Genomic DNA, 19419 nt, shown 5'->3' on the forward strand with positions numbered 1-19419 from the left:
ATGGGAAAATGACCCCGACGCTTACCTGGAGTCGGAGAAGAAAATAGAAATTGGTTTGGATGCCAGAACCTTACGGAGAGGAAGAAGATGAACCTGGCGGCAACAGAGTTCCATGGTTATGCCATGGACTAGTGGGATCAGATCGTCACCAACCGGAGACACAATGGGGACCGACCCGTTGAAACTTGGGATGAGATGGCAGCGCTCATGAGATGACGGTTCGTACCGAGCCATTACCAACGTGAGGTACATACTAAGCTCCAGAGATTGGTCCATGATGTGAGTGCAATGGACAACACAAGTTTTACCGTAGATAAGCTGCAAGTGCATAGCAAACGCAGTAGTACTTAGGGATCGAATCCACAGGGATCTGTGTGTTGAGAACTTCTAACTGATGCTAAAAACAATCGTAAACCTAATCTAAAAAGGGGTTTTGGTTTGTAACTAATCTAATTATGCAGAGAATTAAAAAGCTGGAAATAAAAATCGGTTGAAAACTTAATGAAAAACAGTGCTAGGTTCAAAGTTCATCTTTAGGGTTCATGTTCTAAAACACAAGGAATTTATGCAAAGATTTTCTATGACTCTGAAATTAGGATAACCACATATAAGATTAGCCAACTCTCATCACCCTAATCATCTAATCACTTGTTCATGGCAATTAACTCTCGCTCTATGGAAGTAATGATGACTTGGACCTTCCTTTGTCATAAACTCCATAACCCATCAGTTTCCAAAGGTCCTCATCTGGATCCTTCTCCAACGCAATCTCATCACAATAAGGAAACTTCAGAGCATCACATATCTCTAAGATGGTAAGAGAGTAAGGATGACCTCCAATAGAGAAGGAAAGTGTGCCATCTAGAGCTCTAGGAGTAGCTCTATTCTTGTAGCTCAAAGTTGCTGATGCAAGGAACTCCTTGGTGTGGTTCTCATAGGTCTGAAAATTATGCTCCATGAATGATCGCATTCCAAGCCTATCAAGATACCATATCACATATTCTCTGATTCCAAGCATCTCAAGAGTTGAGTAGTTAATTGCTGGAGTTGGCTTGATCTTCAGCTTCTCAAGCTGTGCCAAGTAGTTGATGTCTGGGTCAATGACTTTACCAACAAACTTCATTTTCGGCCTAGAAGAAAACTTGACTTTCCGAGGGAAAGATAACTGAGTAGAGGTTCGCTCAATCTCTCCTGAAAAGATTCTTCTTCGCGCGGCAATGAAGGTGGATAGAGGTTCATCTTCACTCAGTTGTGTCTCGTTCAATGCATCATATGTCTCCTGCGAATGAGGCTTTTTTGCATGAGGGCTCGTCTTGGTTCGAATCAGTCGAACTTGAGAGAGATCTATGACCTGCAAAAACGAGATTCGATTTTTATGAACAAGGTGTTTATAGAGATATCACAAACACATTATCATGACAAACAAGTTGTAAATGCATCAAACATTACAAAATTTGAGAACTTCTGGTCAAGTTCGATATATTGATGTTCAACACATGAGTTTTCTAAATCAAGATGATGTTAATGCTCACTCACATGCATTCTAATCTGGTTTTCTATCAACAAGAACGAAACAATCCAGATTTGCAAAGCTAAATCAAACAGATCTCCAAATTTTGATTTGCTCAAAGTCTCAAATCTCAGATTTTCGAAAATTTCAAATCTCCATGGTCTAAGTGTTTAATCAATTAAACTACCCAGTAGTCTAGTCTTAAGTGCAAAGACAGTTTCCAATCATCCTAAGGTGAATTTCTACTCATTCTAAGAAAACCCTAAATCTGAGTTCTTTAGAAAAAGTGAGAAATTTGAGCTCATACCTTGATGAAAGTGTTATGTGATGATAGATTTGAAATCTCCTTGGAAAAGGAGTGAGATATGTTCAAAATTTTGGAAAGGATTTGTCAAGTTTGAAATCTGTCTTTTTCTCAAGATCTCCAAGCTTGTTGGGGAAGATGAAGAGAAAGACCTTTTTGATCTTTTAAATCCTCTTTTTCTTTTAAAAAGGTGTTTTTCCTAAGAATTTTTTTTTTTAAGTTTAGAAGACTCACCTGGCGTGTTTAACACGGAAATTATGCTTTGGAACTTCCCGGTTAAGTTCTGAAATAAAACGGGAAATTGAAGTTCCAGTTTACGGGAAACAGGGAAAACTCGCTTGGGAACCAAACCAAGACCAGCCGCGGGTGAGGCGCGCGCGACCGCGGCGGAGATAGGCTTGGCTGCGGGCGAGGAACGTGGCTTGCGGTGAATGATGGGCCGGCCGCGGCTGAGTTGATCGTGGCCGCGGTGAACTGAACTCCGGGAACTCCCGGTTTCTCCTGTTTTCCTGTTTTCTCATCCTATCTTTTTGTATTTTCTGGTTTTTTGAATGTTTTTGGTTTTTCTGGGTTTATGAAAGCCTGTAATGCATAAAAAGAAAAGAAAAAATAAAATAGAAAAGAAATAAAAAGAAAAGAAAATCATACCAAATGGGTTGCATCCCATTAAGCGTTTATGTTTAAAGTCTTTTAGCTAGACTCTTGGCAGGATTAGGATTGAGAAGATGAGACAGGATCCCTTGAATTAAGAGTCCTTGGGATCCTTCTTAGCATGAACTTTGGATTTCCTTCATCTTGAATCACAATCTCTTTTCCTTTCTTAAAGATTTTTGCATCCTTGAGGACATGTTTTGTCTTCTCAACAATTCTTTCAAGATTTTTCTCCTTCTCCTTGCTGATATTTGGCAGCACCACTATCTTGATCTTCTCAAATTGCCTGGATGCAAGTGCTTTTAGTTCCTTTTTGTCCTCCAACACCTTCTCCTTGTTCTTGTCTTTTTTATTTGGAGGGGTGTCTGGTGTGGTTTTATAAAACTTTTTCCTGTCCACATTTAAGAAAACTAAATAGCGATTTGCATGGTCAATAACAGCACCTACAGTGGCTAAGAATGGGCGAACAAATATCAAAGGCCTATCTTTGTCTTTGTCCATCTCTAAAATTTGAAAATCGGCTGGGATTGTTTTGTTTCCAATGATCAGTGGCAAGTCCTGGATCATTCCTTATGTTCTCTTTTGATATGAATCACCAAAGATTATCCTCACTGGAGATAGGACAAATGTACTTATACCAAGTTTCTCAGCGACAGATTTTGACATGACATTCACATTAGCGCCAGAATCACATAAACAATCTGAAAATTCAATTCCAAAGATTGAACAAGTGAAGGAAAAACGCCCTGGATCCTTAGACTTTTTGAGTCTTTGATCAGGCAAGTGTTTGGGTACATTAACCGGAATGACTTGGCTTCTCTCATGCTCGGTTTCAGAGTCCTTCATGAGAGGTTCAGGTGTCGATTTTTCCTTAGAGTCTGCGACAGGTTCTTCTTCCAAAACTGCTGTCATAGCATTGCAGAACTTCTTTGGGTTATCTTCCACCCTTCCTGGTAAAACTCCTAGTTGTCTCTTCATTGAATCTGCAGTTTGACCTATCTGATGTTCTAACTTCTTGACATGGGTCGCAAGAGATTCGAACTTCCCATTCAAGTCATTGTAAATACAATCAACCTTCACCCCCATTTCTCTGATTGACTTCTCATTGCCTTGAGTAGTCTGCATCATCGTTTGTTCAAGCGATTTTACCTGGTTGCTTAGATGGGAAAGGGTTGCTTCTAATGAGCTAGTATGTGCTTGTTGAGGATTGAAAGGTGGTCTTTGTTAGAAGTTTCCTCCTCCATAGTTTTCACTTTGAAACTTGTTTTGAAAACTCCTTTGCTGCTGCGGATAGGGCTGATTCTCGGCTCCTTGATTTCTATATGAGAGATTGTTGAAGTTGGCTCCAGAATTCCTGAAGTTGTTGTTGAAAGCTGGACTAAATCGGTTATAGTATGCCTGAGCTCCCATAAAATTGATTTCTTCCTCTTGGTACATGTCATCTTCTTCATATCTTCCATCAGTATCACAAGCATGTATATTCTTATTTTGAGACTTAAGAAGTTGACTTACCATGCTTTTTAGCTCAGCAATTTCCCTTGATTCATGACTAGTGATAGCCTTCTTTGATCTGTCATACTCAGGGTTGTTGTTGCTGTTGGCTACAGCTAGATTTTCGATGAGTGCTCTCCCTTGTGGTATGGTTTTTGAACTGAAATCTACATTGCTGGCAGTGTCAAGAGAAAGTTGATACTTTTGCTGTAGTCCTCTGTAGAAGGTGCTTAGCAGGTTTGCTCCAGAGAAACCATGATGAGGGCAGTCTCTCTCATAGTCCTTGAATCGCCCAGGCTTCATAGAATGATTATATTGGGCCTTGTTGGAAACTTTGTATCTTATTTCTCAGCTGGTTCGATCTTGATTTGGTGTAGAACTGGTTCAGGAAAGCTGACTTGCATTCTTCCCATGAAGTAATGGAACCAGATGGCATATATTTTAACCATCTAAAAGCTTTATCACTTAGAGAGAAAGGAAAGAGCTTACACTTCACATAGTCCACAGTTTCTGGAGTTGTTCCCACCATCCTAGAAATTTCTACAAAAAGATCAATGTGGTCTATTGGATGCTCAGTAGAGATTCCATGGAATTAGTTCTGCTTCACCAAAGAGACAATCTAAGGTTTTATCTCATGATTTTCTCTTGGAACAGGAATTTGAATAGCTGATCGATTTGGTGAGGTGCATCGAAATCGGCAATGAGTCTATTATGAGGCTGTCTTTTCGCAGGATTAGCAAGTTGTATTTGTCGATTGGCTTCTCTAACAATTGGTGGAACAATGTTTTCATCATTCCTTCTTCCTTCAGCATCGGCCTGATCTTGTCTTCTTTGATTATCAGCGGCTTGAGCAGGATTCAGAGGGACTCGGTTTCCCTCTTCATCGAGTTGTGGCTGTCCATCTTCTTTATGGGCAGCATCTAGGTAATCACCATGAACTGAATCACGGTCATCATCTCCAATGTGATCCTCCTAATCACGGTTTAAAAGATCTTCCCGATGGGCATTAGGATTAGCCATCTTGAGTGTTCTTTGTCTGAGTTTCCTAAGTGCTCTTTCGTGTTTTTCAATCTCGTATAAGGGAAATACGATGTCGTCAGGATTTTTCTTAGTTTTCAAGCACCTGTGAGCAAAGAAAGCAAAGATAAAAAGAAGAGTTAGAAAATCTCCAGCAGAACTCAAAAATCTTGATGTTTAGGATTGAAATTAGATTAAGAAGTTAAGTCAACAGCGACAGATCCCCGGCAACGGCGCCAAAAACTTAATGTGAGTGCAGTGGGCAACACAAGTTTTACCTTAGACAAGCTGCAAGTGCACAGCAAACGCAGTAGTACTTAGGGATCGAATCCACAGAGATCTGTGTGTTGAGGACTTCTAACTGATGCTAAAAACAATCATAAACCTAATATAAAAAGGAGTTTTGATTTGTCACTAATCTAATTATGCAGAGAATTAAAAAGCTGGAAATAAAAATCGGTTGAAAACTTTATGAAAAACAGCGTTGGGTTCAAGGTTCATCTTTAGGGTTCATGTTCTAAAACACAAGGAATTTAGGCAAGGATTCTCTATGACTCTGAAAATAGGATTGACACATGTAAGATTAGCCAATTCTCGTCATCCTAATCATTTAATCACTTGTTCATGGCAATTAACTCTCGCTCTCATGCCAGAACAAGATCATGCTTTGTAGATCGGAATCCATCTCTGCTTACGTATCCTCCATAGATAGCTTTCGTCTCTTACGACGGTGACGTCCATAAGATCCAGTTCAGGCAACCCAGGTACAACACTCACGTGGCTCGGATTAAACCTAGGATCGGATTATGGATGATCAATCCAGAATTACCGCTTTGAGATTTGGATGAATGGGAGAATCATCTTAAAAATTGAAATCTTTTTCCTAAAAACCTAGATGTTATTCGAACATGGGGTCCCTTTGGATTACCCTTTCACCCAACTAGGTGACTACTCAGACATGGCTGAGGTAGACATCATCATCAGTTTAGAACTAAGAAGAAGAAAAGTAAAAAAAAAACAAAGTTGCAGAAAACTTCTCTTATTGAAGACAGAGTGGCGATGAATAGCTTCTACAAATGCATAAAAATAAAACCTAAAACTACAAATGAGTTCTCTCTCAAAGAGAAGAAAGAAGCTCTCTTACAAAAGACCTAAAAATGAGTATTTATAGTGTTTCTCCAAGTCTTGGGCGTCTAGGGCTTGTAAAATGATTGCAGGAAGTGTCTTGTGCCTTAGTTGGGATCCTGAGGTTTGGACATAGGTCCACTGGGGGTGAAACCTCCTGAGCCGTGGTGGGAAGAAGGCAGGCCGCAGGTGAAAGCACTTGTGCTTGACTGGGCTTGTGTTGATTGGCCTTCAGTGCATTGATGATATCTGGATATCTAACCGTTGGATTGCTTTGATTCTAAGTGTGTTGGAAATATGGTTATCTCTTCTATAACGTCTCCAAATTTGGGGATGATCATACGGTGAGAAGGTCTTCATTGGTTGCCAAACTTCTGACAACCTGAATTTATCCAAAATGTACTTTTGCTTAAAAATGCACTTCAAAGTCCCAAGTTTCCTTAAAAGCCTTTTAAAACTCCAAAACATGGAAAACACTTATAAAACCTTTAAAACTGAGTGAAAACACCTGCATAAGATGCTAAAAGTGATCCATAAAAGTGGTCAAAATCAGGTATTATCAGTCCAGGGAACTAAAAACATCGAAGACTACTACCAGGAGATGGAGCGGTTCAAGCCGATGTAGACAAACCACTAGACGCGACGATGGCACGGTTCTTGAGTGGGATGAACCGTGATGTGCAGGATCAAATGGAGTTGGAGAATTACCGCAGTTTAGCCGAGATGTACCACAAAGTCGTACTGGTGGAGCAACAGTTGAAGCGAAAAAGCTCAGCCCGGGTTGGCACCAGTTCCTGGCCTAACGACCGATCCAACTACCCATCTCGGACTGATCCGAAATCTAAACCCGATTATAAGCTGAGCTCATCAGCTGCTGACCCAAAGGGTAAGACCGAGGCTACACCAGTCCGAAACAAGGATATCGAATGCTTTAAGTGTAAGGGCAAGGAGCACTACCCTAACAAATGTTCGAACCAGCGGGCTATGCTACTTCTAGATTCCGGCGAGGTCATTACCGATGACGAGGAGGACACTGGTCCAGTGTTCGATGAAGATGCTAAAGAGGAGCGTGCTACCGAGGGAGAACTCCTAGTGGCCCAGAAAGTGCTCGTATTCAGGAAATGGTTCGAGAGGAGGATCAAAGGGAAAACCTTTTTCACACAAGGTGCAAGATACTTGGAAGGGTCTGTAGACTTGTGATAGACGGCGGAAGTTGCACCAATGTGGCGAGTCAAACCATGGTGGAAAAGCTTAGTTTGGAGACTAAGAAGCATCTGCAGCCGTATAGCCTGAGGTGGCTTAACAAGCAAAGGTAGCTCAAGGTGACTAAAAAGGTGTCGGTATCATTCGCTATAAGTCAGTACGAGTATGAAAGTATGTGCGATGTTACACTGATGGAGGCAGGACACATCTTGTTAGGCAGGCCGTGGCAATACGACCGAAAGGTGATCCATGACGGTTTTAGTAATAAACAATCGTTTGAGCACAATGGTCGGAAGGTGACCATGGTGCCCTTGTCGCCTCACAAGGTCTATTTAGAACAGATTTAACTTGAGGAAAGTAGCAAAGGTAAAAACATTCTGAGCGACCCCCTAAATATTTAACCTACAAAAAACGAGAGTGAAAGTTTGAGAAAAGCCTCAGAAATGGCTTTAGTGAGCACACCCATGAGGAGCGAATCTCTTTTTGTGAGGCGAAGTAAGATTAAGCAAGCCATGTGTACCAGAAGACCCTTTATCTTGCTAATGTTCAGAAATGCCTTGGCTAGTTCTCCTAACCCCGAGCCGGATCTTCTGAGCAATGTTTCTATGGTTTTGCAGGAATATGCGATTGTCTTTCCGGAAGAAAATCCAGGATGTCTGCCACCAATCCGAGGGATTGAACATCAAATTGACTTTGTACCTGGAGTGTCCCTTCCTAACGGACCTGCTTACCGAACCAATCCGGTGGAAACTAAGGAGCTACAACGCCAAGTAGATGAGTTTTTGGAAAAGGATTACATCAGGGAAAGCATAAGTCTGTGTGCTGTACCCATGCTGTTGGTGCCTAAGAAGGACGGATCATGGAGAATGTGCGTAGACTGTCATGCGATCAACAACATCACGGAAAAGTATTGCCACCCTATCCCACATCTAGATGATATGTTAGACGAACTCCATGGGTTTAGTGTTTTTTCCAAAGTTGATTTAAAGAGTGGGTATCACCAGATAAGAATGAAAGAAGGTGATGAGTGGAAGACCACCTTTAAAGCCAAACACGGTTTATTTGAATGGCTGGTCATGCCATTCGGTCTTACTAACGCGCCTAGTACCTTTATGCGTTCTATGAACCATGTTCTTAGGGCTTATATAAGTGTATTTGTAGTTGTTTACTTCGATGACATCCTTATTTATAGCAAGAACTTAGATGAACACATGGGACATTTGAAAAATGTGCTTGAGATTCTTAGGAAGGAAAGCTTGTTTGGCAACTTTAAAAAATGTTCATTTTGTACAGATAACGTGGTCTTCCTAGTTTTTGTTTTCAGTTCACAAGGTATAAAGGTGGACGAGGAGAAGATAAAAGCCATCCAGGATTGGCCAAGCCCGAAGACGGTCAGAGAGGTCTGTAGCTTTCATGGGTTCGCTGGTTTCTATCGGCGATTTGTTTGCGATTTCAGCACCATCGCCGCACCATTGGCTGAGATCATCAAAAAGGATGTTGAGTTCAAATGGGAACAAGCTCAGGAGGACGCCTTCCAGACTCTCAAACACAGGCTAACTCATGCACCCCTTCTTTCCTTACCTGACTTTCTTAAAAACGTTTGAAATCGAGTGTGATGCATCAGGTGTGGGGATCAGAGCCGTTCTTATGCAGGAAAAACGTCTTATAGCCTACTTCAGTGAAAAACTCGAAGGCGCAACTTTTAATTACCCGACCTATGACAAGGAGTTGTACGCTCTAGTGCGGGCCTTGCAAACGTGGCAGAATTACCTTTGGCCTAAAGAGTTCGTGATCCATACAGACCACCAATCGCTGAAGCATCTCAAGGGCCAGCAGAAATTTAACAAACGGCATGCCAGAAGAGTCAAATTTATTGAGACATTCCCGTACGTGATTCAGTACAAGAAAGGCAAAGAAAATGTGATGGTCGATGCCTTGTCCCGACGCTATGCCTTGATCTCGACCTTACACGCCAATGTCCTCGGATTTGAGCTGATAAAGGAGGCTTACGCAACCGACCCAGATTTCTAGGAAGCTTACTAAGCTAGTTTGAAATTTTCCTTTGGCAAATATTTCCAAAGTGTACTTGTTTCACGATAACCGATTATGCATACTTAACCTGTCTTTGCGTGATTTGCTTGTCATGGAGGCTCATGGCGGTGGCTTGATGGGTCATTTTGGAGTGGCTAAAATCCTAAGTGTGGTCCAGGACCATTTCTATTGGCCGTACTTGAAACATGACATTGAGAGGATCTATGGCCGATGTACCGTGTGTAAATGGCCAAATCCCGAAGCCCAAGCCCAGGTATGTATACTTCATTACCAATCCCGAGTGAACCATGGACTGATATCTCGATGGACTTTGTCTTAGATTTTCCTAGGACCAGACGAGGTAGAGATTTAGTTTTTGTAGTCGTTGATAGATTTTCTAAAATAGCTCACTTTATCCCGTGTCACAAAACCGATGATGCTTCAAATGTGGCCAACTTGTTCTTAGGGAGATAGCTCGTTTGCATGGGGTCCCTAGGACTATTGTTTTGGATAGAGATACCAAATTTCTTAGCTATTATTGGAAAACTCTTTGGGCAAAGTTAGGAACTAAGTTGTGTTTTTCTATCACATGTCACCCTCAAACTGACGGTCAGACCAAAGTTGTGAATAGAACTTTGTCAGCTCTCTTAAGATCGGTCATTAAAAAGAACCGTCAAACTTGGGAAGATCGCTTGCCTTAAGTAGAATTTGCTTATAACTATGCTGTGCATTCTAATACTTTGTTTTCACCTTTTCAACTTGTTTATGGTTTTAATCCTCTTACGCCTTTGGATCTAACCCCATTACCTTTGAGTGAGCGTGTGAACATGGATGGGAAAAGAAAAGTGGAGTTGGTGAAACAGATGCATGAAAAGGCTAAGCAAAACATTGAGAAAAATACGGAGCAATTCCAGAAGCATGCAAACAAAGGTCGCAGCAAAAAGGTGTTCAAACCCTGCGATTTAGTGTGGATCTACCTTCGAAAAGATCGATTTCCAGAAGAAAGAAAGTCCAAGCTAGAACGGATCAATGACAATGCCTACAAGATCGACCTCCAATGTAAGTACTCAATCAGTTCTAGTTTTAATATTGCTGATATTATTCCTTTTCTTACCAGACTTTAGGACAAGTCCTTTACAAGAGGGGGGATGACATGATCATGGACCGAGAGCATGACCAAAAATATGAACCGCTGATAACACCGTATTTTGACCACTTTTATGGATCATAATTGTATCTTATGCAGGTGTTTTAACTCTGTTTTCAATGTTTTTAAAGTGTTTTCAATGTTTTAGAGTTTCAAAAGACTTTACAGGAACCTTGGGCAAAAGATATGCAATTTGGAACAAATGAACAATTTTGGATAATGCAGACTGTCAGAAGTATGACAAGCGATGAAGACCTTCTCACCGTCTGATCACCACCAAAATGTGAAACAACATAGAGGATCCAACCAGCTTTCAAATGAACTTGGTTTGGAGACAATCCAACGGTTAGATCTTCAGATACTCCCGATGCAAGAATGACAGAAAATGCAGTTCTGGAAGAGAGCCATGTGCCGGGACCGCGGCCAACACCCATTTTTCCGCGGGTAGAGCCACTGCAACCGCGGACATTGGTCGTTCACTTTCCCGACGACTTAATTAAAGCCCAGATCGATTCCTCTCGTTATTTTTGAAGCCCTAAGTGTCCAGAACCACCCCAGAAGCTATAAATACCCCCTTTAGGTCATTCCTAAAGGTGAGGAGACGACATAAGATAGAAAGAGAGAGAGATTTCGTGTGGGTGCTTCACAAACCCTAGGAGCCGCCGCCCTTGAAGGAGGAGCTGCCGCTGGAGGAAGACATCCCGCCTCCATCTGCTTCTCCGTTCTTCGTTTTTCTTCCTTCTTTTCTTTAATTTCCTGCACTTTCAATACTTTATGATGCTTTGTTACAATATGTTTGAGTAGTTACCCAGTTGGGTTTAAAGGGATTGTTCAAAGGGAATTTCATGTGTCTTTGTTTATGAATCGATAGATTTAGGATTTATAATCTTCTAGATGTTCTTCGTTTGCCTTTAATCTTACTACGTGATTCTTTGCTGGCCACTTAGAAGCCGATCTGACATGATATGTTGCGAAAGCTTTCATTGATTGTCTGAACTAGGGTGAAACGAGCAATTCTTCTATAGGAGTGGAAACCTACCTGTAGTTGAGTTGTGAATATTGATGAGTCTTGTTCTGCTATTGCATCTTCTCCCTTCCAGGATCAGAGTGGAAACCTACTGATCAGGGTTGCGAGAGATAGTTGTTTAGTGCTGCGAAAGTAGGCTATTCATACTTCCGTGCCTCGAGTTCTAGAACATACGTAGTTGTTTACCTTTATCACTTGTTTAAAATTGACATAGCCTAGTCCATAAACCCCTGCGAATTACCCTTGAGCCACAACGTTTGTCTTTCATTGCTTACAACCTTAGATTTCCATTCTGCTTTTATTCGCTTGTTACCTGCTTTCATTCATAGCCGATTTTTACTTGCTTGCACTTGCTTTCGTTTTTATTTGCTTTTACTTGCTTAGCTTTCTAGTTTAGATTTAGTGACAACCAAAAACCCAAAACCAAAACCAAAACTTGTTTAGTTCTAATCTGATTTAAGCGTTGCAGTGAATTCGTACGGAAACAACTAAGTCTCTGTGGATCGATACCCTAAGTACTACAGCGTACATATGTGCACTTGCAGACATTTAGGGGTTATAAATTTAAAACCTGAAGCTTAGTAAAACGAAAACAACAAACCCCGTGTTTACACTCTCATCAAGTTTTTGGCGCCGTTGCCGGAGACTTTGATTTGTTTCGTTGCGAATCCCAGCTTAAATCCATTAGAACACTTGTTTACTTTTACTTTTCTTTTGATTTTTTTTCAGGTTTCTCTGCAATGAGAGACCAGGAACATGTTCCCGGAACTCTTGGTGATCCACCAAATTGTGTGGATGGTGATCCAAGTGATTATGACCTGACTAATGATGAGTTTGAAGAACCGATTCATGATGACAATGAACTAATCGGATCGACAAAACACAAAGATGATGATGAACTGATTGGAAGTTTCGATTCACTCGAAAAGTTCATGGGAGATCGAAGAGCTATTCAACCAGCCTTACCAGAGGATGGCAAAACCGAAATTAAGGTACCCCATATCCATTTAGTTCAACAAAATCAATTCTCTGGTTATTCATTCGAAAAACCGATAGACCATATCGAGACGTTCGAAGAATTATGTGCAACCATTACAGAAAATGGGGATTACCACAAGTGTAGTCTTTTCCCATTCTCTCTTAGAGATAATGCCAGCAAATGGCTAAAATCTTTGCCACCTGCTTCACTAAAAACGTGGGCAGCGTGTAGAACTGCTTTCCTAAATCGTTTATACACTAGAAATCGTTCAAATCTCTTAAGAAACAAGATAATAACTTATAAACAAAAAGAAGATGAAGATCTTTTAGATACTTGGGAAAGATTAAGGGAATACCAAAGAGATTGTCCACACCATAGATATACCGAGGAATACCTGCTGGATATCTTCTATCGCGGTATAACTCCAGAGTTACGACACTCTTTCGACACAGCAAGTAATGGAGATTTCTCAACTAGATCTGTAGAAGATACTCACGTTTTCATCAACAATTTCGGAAACAGCATCCGTAATCAAACAACCTTTGGTTATTCTGCACTTCCAGAGAAGAAAGAAGAAATTTCGGAAGTTATGAAGTGTCTCCATCACATAATGAGTCATCTTGGATTGCAGCAACCAAACAAGGCACACAATACGTGTAACTTTGACGGTTAAGACAACCCAATGGATTCTTATGATCAAGGGATGGTGAACATTGCAGAAATCTATCAAATTCAAGATTTTCCATTCGTTTCTGATCACCTCGGGTCCATTCATCCGGACCGCGGCAAACCAAGCTTTCACCGTGGTCGTGGCTGTTCTGACCGCGGCCAAGACATGTTTCACCGCGGTCGCGAGCCTTCTAACCGCGGGAAATAGTCTTCCGAATCTGCCTGGAAATCACCTTCCGAACCAATCTCGGCTATTCAATCTAATCCTGTTCCATATCCTAGTTTTCCCTCTTCTGAAGCTGAAAACCTAAACAAAAGAATTCTAGAGCTTGAAAAATCTAGTTCTCAAGATATTAGTGATCTTAGATCTGAACTAAAAATGATGCAAGAGGATTTCGATGAAAAATTTTCCACCCTCCTTAGCTTGATGATCAAAACTAATTCTAAAAACTTAGATAAACCTGAGGAGGAGCCAAGTGAAAATTCTTTCGAAAGCTCAAGTGAAGCAGATCCCTCCGATCATGTAAAAGCTATCACACTTAGGAGTGGATTAGCTTACAAAGAGCCTGAATTTCCTAAAGATCCCAAAGATGAGGAAAAGGGTAAGGAAAAGGAGAAATAAAAAGAAAGAATCACGGTTGAAGATGTTGAGAAAGAAGTGGTAGGAGAAAAGGATAGAGAAGAAGTAAGAGAAGATTCATCCCGGGAAATACTTGGAGAAGACCCAATTCCACCTCCACCAACTCGTGTCTACAAACCTAAACCTCCATATCCTAGAGCCTTAAGAGCCCCTAAGAAAGAGAAAGAAAAAGCTAAGCTGAAAGAGTTGATTGATCAATTAAATGTGAGATTACCTTTCGTAGAAGCTTGTGCTATGATTCCAGCTTTAAGAAAATACATGAAGGGTATTCTAACAAATTCTTTAACTCTTGAAAATGGCGTTATGATGATAACCCATGAATGTAGTTCTATCCTGCAAAGCCGAATCCCTGAAAAGAAAAACGATCTTGGAAGCTTTGTACTTTCATGCACCATCAATGACGTCGCTTTCGTGCGTGCTCTCTGTGATTTAGGATCGAGAATAAACATAATGCCTCTTTCAGTAGCAAAACGTTTAGGACATCACACTTTCAAGCCTACTAAAATTTCTTTAGTACTAGCTGATCGTTCTGTTAGACAACCCGTAGGTATCCTAATAGATATTCCTGTAGAAATCGAAAAATGTTCCATACCAACTGATTTCGTAGTTCTAGAACTAGAAAGAGAATCTAAGGATCCACTTATTCTTGGAAGACCATTCCTATCTACAGCCGGAGCCATAATCAATGTTCCTGAAGGAAAAATTGACCTTCATCTAGTCGGCCTAGTTATGCAGTTTGAGATGAACAAAAGTTTCGATAAACCGACTCTGGATGGCAAAATTTGTTGGGTTGATGAGTTAGACGGAATTATTGAGGAAAAGATCTGCTTCTAGACGACCCTTTAAGTGTCACGCTTTCACCCGCAAAAGATGAACGCAATTTTCTTGAAGAAATTTCGAGTGAGTGCGCACATATGCTTGATAAGTTCGAAACTTATAGGAAACCTCTAAACTATCTAGATCTTAAGGACCAAACAAACATTCCTACACCTCCTACAGACACTGCTGCAGCAATTAATGATCCTTGGAGCGAGCTTAAAACCCCTAAAGCCGAGCTTAAACCTCTTTCCATTGGACTTAAGTACGCTTTCCTTGGACCAAATTCTACTTATCCTGTCAAAATAAACTCTGGTTTGACGGAAGAAGAAACCACAATGCTGTTGACTGAGCTGAGAAAGCATAGAAAAGCCTTAGGATATTCACTTGATGACATACCTGGAATCTCTCCAGATCTTTGTATGCACAAGATAAATCTAGAGGATAATGCTAAAAACTCAATCGAAAGTCAAAGGAGACTGAACCCTAATCTCATGGATGTTGTCAAGAAGGAGATTATGAAGCTTTTAGAAGCTGGAATAATCTTTCCTATCTCAGATAGCACTTGGGTTAGCCCAGTTCATGTTGTTCCGAAGAAAGGAGGAGTCACTGTCATTAAAAATGATAAAGATTAAATGATCGCTACAAGAACAGTAACTGGACATCGTATGTGCATCGATTACCAAAAGCTGAATGCAGCAACTAGGAAAGATCATTTTCCACTTCCATTCATAGATCAAATGCTAGAAAGGTTAGCTAATCACCCTTACTATTGCTTCCTTGATGGATACTCTGGATTTTTCCAAATTCCTATTCGACCGGAGGATCAAGAAAAAACGACATTTACCTGTCCATATGGCACGTTCGCTTACCGACGTATGCCTTTTGGATTGTGTAATGCACCTGCTACCTTCCAGCGGTGCATGATGTCGATCTTCACAGATTTTATTGAGGATTTCATGGAAGTGTTCATGGACGATTTCTCTGTCTACGGATCTTCTTTTGAAAAATGCTTAGGCAATCTTGGTAAAGTTCTGCAAAGATGTGAAGATAAGCACTTCGTATTAAATTGGGAAAAATGTCACATCATGGTACGAGACGGAATCGTGCTTGGGCATAGAATTTCGGGAAAAGGAATTGACGTTGACAAAGCTAAAATCGAAGTCATGACAAGCCTACAACCTCCCACAAACGTCAAAGGCATCCGTAGTTTCTTAGGACACGCAGGATTCTATAGGCGATTCATTAAAGATTTTTCTCAAATAGCTAGACCTCTTACGTGTTTGCTTTGCAAGGAAACGAACTTCGAGTTCGATGATGAGTGCTTATCCGCGTTTCATAAGATCAAAGAAGCCCTTGTCTCCACTCCAGTTGTGCAAGCACCTGATTGGGAACCCCATTCGAAATTATGTGCGATGCAAGTGACTATGCAGTCGGAGCAGTGCTTGGCCAACGAAAATATATGAAACTCCACGTAATCTACTACGCAAGCAGAACTCTAGACGAAGCTCAATGCAATTATGCTACAACAAAGAAAGAACTTCTAGCTGTCGTATTTGCATTTGAGAAATTTCATTCTTATCTCGTAGGATCTAAGGTTATAGTTCATACTGATCATGCTGCAATCAAGTATTTAATGTCTAAGAAAGACGCTAAACCTTGGTTGATAAGATGGATCCTCTTACTGCAAGAATTCGATATCGAAATTCGAGATCGGAAAGGAGCAGATAATGGAGTTGCAGACCATCTTTCACGAATCCGAGTTGAAGAAAGATTTCCATTAAATGACAGTTTGCCAGAAGAAAACATCTATGCAATAGATACTACCCCCACCAATCCCAATACCGCACCACCACGTCCACTCATGCGAAGATCTGATGCTTTCAATACCCCATGGTTTAGACATATAGCAAATTACCTAGCATCTGATGTAGAACCACCACAATTCTTTGGATATAGGAAGAAAAAGTTTCTGAAAGACGTAAGACATTATTTTTGGGATGAACCCTATCTCTACAAGAGATGTGCTGGTGGGTTATTCCGAAGTTGCGTGTCTGAAGAAGAGATGGAAGGAATTTCATTCGGATGCCATAGCTCGTCTTACGCAGGACATTTCGCAACCTTCAAAACCGCTTCAAAGATCTTACAAGCAGGTTTCTGGTGGCCTACTTTGTTCAAAGATACTCAAGCTTATATATCGCGATGCGATAAATGCCAAAGGATGGGTAACATAAACAAAAGGAATGAGATGCCTCAAAATTTTATTCTCGAAGTCGAAATTTTCGATGTCTGGGGAATAGATTTTATGGGACCATTTCCTACTTCTTTTGGAAACCAATACATCTTGGTAGCAGTAGACTACGTCTCTAAGAGGGTTGAAGTAGTCGCTAGTCCCACCAATGATGCAAAAGTTGTCATGAAGCTGTTTAAATCTGTTATATTCCCGCGTTTTGGAGTTCCTAGAATTGTGATAAACGACAGAGGATCACATTTCATCAACAGAGTTCTCGAGAATCTTATTAGAAAGAATGGAGTTACACATAAAGTTTTTTCTCCATACCATCCCCAAACCAGCGGTCAAGTGGAAATCTCAAACAGAGAAATCAAGTCGATTGCAGAAAACTACTGCAGTTCATCGCAAGGATTGGTCTACAAAGCTTGACGATACATTATGGGCATATCGAACAGCATTCAAGACACCATTAGGAACAACACCATTCAATCTAGTTTACGGAAAAGCATGTCACCTTCCAGTAGAACTTGAGTATAAGGCGCAATGGGCTATCAAGGAGATGAACATGAACCTGAAAACAGCTGGAGAAAGAAGACTACTTCAACTTCATGAGTTAGAAGAAATCCGACACAACGCTTATGAAAACTCGAAAATATACAAGGAGAAGACTAAAGCATATCATGATAAGAAGATTATTCATAGAACTTTTGCTCCTAACGATAAAGTTCTTCTTTTCAATTCTTGTCTTAATTTTTTTCCAGGAAAATTACGTTCAAGATGGTCAGGACCCTTCACGATAAAGGAAGTCAAGCCATACGGAGCCATTGTCCTGTGGGACAGAACCGGAAACTCATTTACAGTGAATTGACAGCGTGTAAAGCCATATCTGGCTGAAGAAACAGAAGGCGAAAGAGAAGTGATGTTTTTGATTGATCCATCATCGGCCAATGATGAGATCAAGGAGTGTCACGACCCCGGTTAAGTCTAATCTAGCAACAATGTCAAGCTAATGACTTGAAACAAGCGCTTAGTGGGAGGCAACCCACTTGGTATTTTATTTATTTCCCTTGACCTTTATTTTCTATTTCCATTGCTTTGTTTCTGTTTCATTTAATTTCAGGTTTTCAATAAGGAAGAACAAATAAAAAAGACGAGCAGCACTCTCTAGCACGATAAGTACTCTTAAACATTTCAACTTTTCTATTTTCTTTACCATTCTTTCCAGATTTATCACACTGAGGACAGTGTGAAATAAGTCTGGAGGAGGATGTTCATCTGTTACTAATGAAATTTGATTTGTTTTGAGTTTGTTTTGGACACATAAGATTTTTTAAAAGTTTTTCATAAAAAATTTTCAAAAATCGTTTTCAAAATGTTTTTCAAAAATTTTTCAAACCAGGAACACACTAAACATTACTATGATGAATTAGACCAGTGTGCTTCTACGCTATTTCTTCGTTTTTTGCTCTTTTTGTGACTTAGGCCTACACTAGGCGGTAGCTAGAATACCTGCATTACGAAATCCCACTAGAGGACTTCTATTCATGGAGATTCTTTCTGACAGGATATACTAGCTCATTTTATCTGGACTTAATTTTGACTTAATTTTCTCATTAAACCATTAAATCAGGGAAACGAATCATACATTCAGGACTCCTTTATCCTTTTACCACTCTTTGTTGATCCTGAATGGCTAGTTCATTTTTAGCTAGTTCCCCACCGAACCTAACCTCTTTCAAACCACATGCATTCTTGTTTTTCATTGTCCTATATGCAGATATGTGCAAAAACGTCGGAGAGAAAGAGGATCCACGCAGTTTTCAGTCACTGAAGACGAAGGCCTGCGATTTCATTGGAATGATTCAACAAAAGGAGAAAATTCAGTTTGCCTTTGGAAAAACTTCAAAATCTTGGTACAATTTCGTCCCTTAAACTTTCTCTCTATAAAAGGTTGCTTCCTCTTTCCAAAAAAAAAAAAAAAAAACGAAAAAGAAAAGAAAAATATGAAGGGAGAGAAAATTAAAACCTTAGAGAGTCTAGGAGGATCGAATTTTATACTTGAAGCAAGCTTGCTCTGATTTTATGGAGTTTTGGAGATTATCTTGATGATTCCCGGAAAAGATCTAAGTCTGGGGAAACAGCTGTTTACAACAAAAGAGGAAGATTATCCAGCAACATTTGGCAAAGGAGAAGTGACTGAAAATCTGCGGTCATCAACAGGTCCTTCTCTCTCTTGCGGTTTTGCATAATATCTTGCATCCTCCATATTCTTCAGGTAACCCTAAACACCTAAGCTCCACCACTTAAATAGCCTTTAATACCAAACGCCGTCTACCCTAAATAATTTCTTTGATGAGAACTCACAATAAACTTAATGAATGTAGAGAGCTAGTTGACTGGAAGTTAGATCTAAGTGTGTAGATTTTCGCATGATGGATTACCGAACTAGTTTGCTTGTATTTTGGTGAAAATTTTCTAGACTAGATCCAAATAGATGTTTCACGATAAGTTATGGTTTAGAAGGACGGTCACTGAGATATTGTTTAGTTCCTGCGATTTTTCAAAAATTTCTTTCC

The 19419-nt window shown here is 40.3% G+C and overlaps 2 non-coding genes across 2 annotated transcripts; one reads left to right on the forward strand and one right to left on the reverse strand.

Moving 5' to 3' along the window:
* The first annotated feature begins 4206 nt into the window (after nt 1–4206).
* LOC112087633 lies at nt 4207–4310 on the forward strand. Its single transcript, XR_002900181.1, has one exon. It is a non-coding gene; the product is annotated as a small nucleolar RNA R71 (small nucleolar RNA).
* An 8448-nt stretch (nt 4311–12758) lies between these two features.
* On the reverse strand, nt 12759–12866 carry LOC112087645. Its single transcript, XR_002900191.1, has one exon. It is a non-coding gene; the product is annotated as a small nucleolar RNA R71 (small nucleolar RNA).
* Between the last annotated feature and the right edge of the window lie 6553 nt (nt 12867–19419).

Source organism: Eutrema salsugineum, unplaced genomic scaffold (assembly GCF_000478725.1).
Source record: "Eutrema salsugineum unplaced genomic scaffold, Eutsalg1_0 scaffold_17, whole genome shotgun sequence".
NCBI classification, from domain to species: domain Eukaryota; kingdom Viridiplantae; phylum Streptophyta; class Magnoliopsida; order Brassicales; family Brassicaceae; genus Eutrema; species Eutrema salsugineum.